Consider the following 5,165-nt stretch of genomic DNA (forward strand, 5'->3'; position numbering starts at 1 on the left):
CACTGAAGCCACTGTTATGAAGGCCAACAAAGGCTTCCTGCTGTTACTGTCAGTAGCCATGTCCCTTCCCGTCCCTGATCCGGCCCTCAGCAACTCCTCTTTCTTTTGAAGCCACACACACCTTCACTTGGCTTCTGAGACCCGCGCTCTGTTTCTCTCCTACGTCTCTTGCCATTCTTTCTTAGTCTTTTTGGGCCCTGCTCACGCTACCCATCAGTCCTGGGGTTTCCCAGGATTCAGTATTATGATCTCTCGTCTTCTCACTTCCCAGTGATCTGAACGAACGGCATGACTTAAGATACCACTTGTAGGCCGACATCTAAGTTCTATCTCCTCTCGTACCCAAACTTGTTCATCTGTCCACTCAATTGGAAGCCGACTTGAATATTTAATAGATTCCATGAATGTGACCAGTCTGGGGAAGAACTTAATCTCCACCCTCCAAACCTCTTCATCTCTCATTAAACAGTATCCCATGTACCTGGTTACTTAGGTCAAAATCTTAGAGATGTTATAATTCTTTTTCTTTCATGCAACCCATTTGATGATCTTCCACCTTTATCTTCAGAATATTTCCTAAATATTTCTATTTCCCTTCATCCCCATGGTTACTATCTTAGTCTGTGCTACAGTGGTTGTTTAAAAATATTTTTACAAGTTGTTTGAGTCCCTTCAAAAGCTGGAGGTTTTTTCCTCTTTTTGAGTGTGGGTTCAAGCTGGTGAGTCTCGGCTAAGAACATGACATGGTGGAAGTGACTATATGCAATCTGCTCTGGAGGAGGGCAGCTGCTGTCATGAGGGCTCCCCAGCAGCCTTGGGGTGGAACTGAGGCCTCCAGCTAACAGGCATGTGAGTGAGCCACCTAGGAGCCCCAGTGAGGCCTCCTGGTGACTGTGGAAATGTGTTGATTGTAACTTCCTAGGAAGTGCTGACCCAGAATTACCAAGCTGAGTCATTTCTGGAAAACACTGTATGTTTATTAGTGTTTATTAGGCTACTAAATTTTACAATGCTTTGTTATACAAGAGGAGGTAAATAATACACTGTATTAGCTTCCCAGCGTTGTCATGACAAATCACCACAACTTTGTTCTCAAACAGCCCTGGGGGCCAGCAGTCTGGCATGAGGACGTGGGTAGGGCCATCCTTCAGAAGAGTTGAGGGAGGAAGCCTGCCTTGCTTCTTCCAGCCCCTGGGGGTTTCAGGCATTCCTTGGATTTCGGCTCCTTCACCTCAACCTCTGTCTCCACCTTCACCTGGCTTTCTCCTCTGTCTTTTCTACTGACGCTTTCCATTAGATCAGGTTCCACCTAGAAAACCCAGATGCTCTATTATATCATCAAAGACTCCTTTTCCAAATAAAGCTGCTGTTGCAAGTTTCAGGAGTTATGATGTAGACACGTCTTTTGAGGAGCAACCCTTCACCCCCCTTTATACACCATCATCATTTCTTATCAGGATAACCCTGTTACTGGAGAAGCAAAGGGTCCTTGTCTTTACACAAGGAAGAATCCAGGTGTGAGACAGAGAGTAGGGGAAGCAACATAGCAAGGTGTATTAGGGTAGGGGCATCTGTAAGAACGGATGGGCACCTCTCCAGACAGGACCTGAGAGAGTGTGCAGTGCACATTTAGGCTGGGGCTTTTAAGGGGATGGGTCTTGCCTTCCCTCCCCCTCTCCTTCTCCTCCCAGAACAAAGGACTTATTAGATGTAAATACAAAAAATTCCCTTCTGAGTTTTTACCCCTGAAGTTATCAGACAGGGGAAGCCTGGCTGGCATCACCCTGCCTTAGAGGAAGGATGTTTATCAGGTAGAAGGGGCAGGACCCCCTGGAAGGTAATCAGGATCCCTGCAGGATGTTTGAATGCAAATACTGGACTGCACCTGGAAGGTTTTTGGGATGACTGAGATAATGCTGTAGATGTCAATTCCTTAGGCCTTTGTCACACACACATAAGCTCATTTCTGACTTCCTACCTAATAACCTCTTAACTTTTCTATTTTTCTATCCCCTTAAACACTCCCTCCCCAGGGATTTATTCCCTACAAAGCAGCCAGAATGATCTTTTCAATCTGTAACTCCAACCATGACACTACCCTCTAATGATTTCCTATCACATTTAGAATGAAATGCAAACTCCTTACCATGGTCAGATCTGTCCTTTGCCTATCTCTGACTTCAGTTTTCAGATAGCATTGATGCTGTCGTGGTTGTGGTGTCCCTCAGGTAGGCAAAACAGGAACCAAGCAGATTCCACGAGGATGGGAGATCAGGCATTCCAAGTACGCATATGTGAACCACACACACTGGGAGGCTTATGCTGAAATCAGTATGAGAGTTCCCTGGAGCCTGGAAGGCATAGGCAGGGTGTGGGATGTCTGGGGACATGTTCAGGGATTGAGACTCAGAAGGAGGGGACAGAGTAGACATTAGAGGAAGTACGAGGCCTGTAGGATTCAGCATAGGTGGGCGGGTCCATGCAAAAGTCATGGTGTTGTTGTAAATGGTGATTCACTCATTCCTCTTCCTTATTCCTGGAACCTATGTATGTGCAGTGTTACCAGGAAGAGGCAAGGCTCTACAGGGTTGTCCTCAAGTTCAGGAAATAAGGTCTTCTGCAAATGCGAACTGCCAGATATGTGCCCACGAGAGTGGAAGAGTAAAAAGAATAACTTGCTTTAAAATTCTAGTGAGGTACAGGCTTGCTGAAGTTACCTGCAAACTCTGACTCCTGGAGAGTCCGTCTGCAAGGGGGAAGAGAGCATTTGTGCTGGATGCCTTGGACTGAGTCCCCCAGCTTCCAAAGAGTGTTCTTCTCATGGGAGAACCTGGAATACTAAAAGCTACATTTCTTCAACATCTCTCTGGAATCAGAGTTCAGGATGTGAATTTGGTTTTACCAGTCATGCAATTTGACCCTTGCGTGAGTTTTTAGACACTTAGAGGTAAAATTCAGGTCATTTTCCTTCGAAGAAAGTTCTAGAGACATACACTATCCCTGCAGATAGGCTCAGGTCATAGGCTGCAGCTTCCTGGGATAGAGAAGGTATTGTCAAGTCCACAGCTTCTTGATCTGACTTCTAATCCTAATTAGAGATTGGAGTATCCACTCCCCAAATTCCTGGGCATGGGAAGCAGCTGGAAAGGCTGTGGGTTTGTTTGTTTGTTTGTCTTGCTGCTATAGCTGTAGTGACAGTCTCAGAGGGGTACCTCCCATGGTGGACCAACTCTATATTGTTGGAGATGATTTTAGAAGCACCAGTCTAGAACCTGATCCTGAGGCCTTTCCACTGATTTCTGAGAAGACTCACTTCTTCAGATTAAATCCTTTCCTGCTTAGAATTTTCAACAGGGGAATTTCTATTTCCTGAACCAAAGAACAGGAAAGACTTGAAAGCTGTTGCTTGAAAAAGGCCATTTGATGTGTCACAAAGGAACCTCGCAAGGACATGTGGCTTTTACTTTGATGCATGCACTGAGATCCAGGTTAGACCTCGGGCTTACCACCTTAGGACCTGATCTACTAGATGGGGTGTGGGTGTTGACTCATGTTAACAAAGCTCTCAAGAAGAGGCTTTGAGAAGCCAGAATGCAGATTTAATAATTTATGATGAGGCGGATCAGCGCGGTGCGCCGGCTGCAGTGCGCACGGCCGCGGCGGCCATTGGAGGGTGAACCAACGGCAAAGGAAGACCTTTCTCTCTGTCTCTCTCTCTCACTGTCCACTCTGCCTGTCAAAAAAAAATAATAATAATAATTTATGATGAGGAATCCACTGCCAAAAAGACCAGATGCAATTATTAGCATGACCGGCTCTTCTCTTGGTTGTACTTAAGTAACACAGAAGCTCAAATTTTCAAAGTTCGTTCAGTGAACTGGCAATGGAGCAAAGGAAGAGCCATGATGGAGGATTGTCCCCCTGGACCAGATTAACTGCGGTCCAGCGCATCCAGGACAATGGTTGAACGCACTCTTCAAAGCTGGTGGCTCTGAGCCCCTCATTTTCTGAGCTTATAAGGAAATCAACTTCCCTTCTAATACTAAATATGGAGGGGCTGCGACTGAAATTGCAGGGTGAACGTTGAATGCACCTCTCTTGGCAGTCTGCCAACGAGACTCAACCTGGGGAGTTTGTTTCTCCAACAGGAGTCTAACCTAATTTCTATGTAATGCTTCTTGTCTTTAGGAAAGTGTGCAATACCTGTGCAAAGGTCAGGAGAGCAGATTTAATATTGGTAATGAAGAGTAACTCTGCCTCTTGGAGAAGGAGCTGTGTTTAACCAAACATCTTGATGTGCTACCTACAAAGGGCTTCAAAACAGTCATGGAAAATGAGCATCATCTGATTCCATCTTCCATGAACTTTTTAAGTTCCCCCTCTCAAATTTTTTTGGGGAGCATGAAAGAGTAACCTTGGATAATCTCATAGATTGAGTGTCATCAATCAGAGACTACATAATTCTGCATGAATAATGAAAGCAGAATTTTGATCATCCTATGGCAACTTAAGAATGGACAAGGTGAGGACAATGATTCCATTCCTTTCACCTTCCTCCCCACACCAAAGACACAAGAAATCCTCTAAGGATTAGAGGGAGGGTGTTTGGGGAGATGACTCAACATGATACACTAAGAAAAGAGGGAGGCAAGTGAGAAGTTCCATATCCAGTCCTGTGGAGTTAGGGCTGTGACCCCTTTGCTAGTGCTCTGGAATCTTTGACAAAACACTACCGTTCATGCCAGTTTGTGAGAGTGGTGCTTTGGGAAAATAAGGAGAAGGGGCTGAGCCCTAGGTTTGGAGAAAAAACAAAGTGCAGAAGGGAGGTTGTAACATAAGACAAGAATTATGTAGAAGGAAGGAGTTGGACCAGGTGATGGCCAAGAGAAGTGTGTCTCTAAGAATCTCCAGCAACCACAGCACAGGAGGGCGCTGAGTGATGTCATATGCAGAATCTACTTTGATCTGCTTTGATCTAAATCACAAAGGACAGGACAGTCGGGGTGTGTGTGTGCAAGAGAGCTTGGAGAGTCAAAATCTTTGCGACCAGGAGCTGTAAGGTTTGGTTTAAAGCAGGAAGAAGGTGTCAAGTACATGACAATGTAGTGGACAGCCTCGAGCTCTGCACATAGAACGGAGCTTTGAACTGGTTAATGTTCTTCTTG

General features: G+C 45.4%; 1 long non-coding RNA gene across 1 annotated transcript; it reads right to left on the minus strand.

Moving 5' to 3' along the window:
• Window positions 1-955: 955 nt before the first annotated feature.
• LOC138848714 (uncharacterized) lies at window positions 956-2,333 on the minus strand. Its single transcript, XR_011386809.1, has 2 exons — window positions 2,147-2,333; window positions 956-1,309 (listed from the first exon to the last, which is right to left on the minus strand). It is a non-coding gene; the product is annotated as an uncharacterized lncRNA (long non-coding RNA).
• Window positions 2,334-5,165: the final 2,832 nt, after the last annotated feature.

This window comes from Oryctolagus cuniculus, chromosome 2 (genome assembly GCF_964237555.1).
Source record: "Oryctolagus cuniculus chromosome 2, mOryCun1.1, whole genome shotgun sequence".
NCBI lineage: Eukaryota > Metazoa > Chordata > Mammalia > Lagomorpha > Leporidae > Oryctolagus > Oryctolagus cuniculus.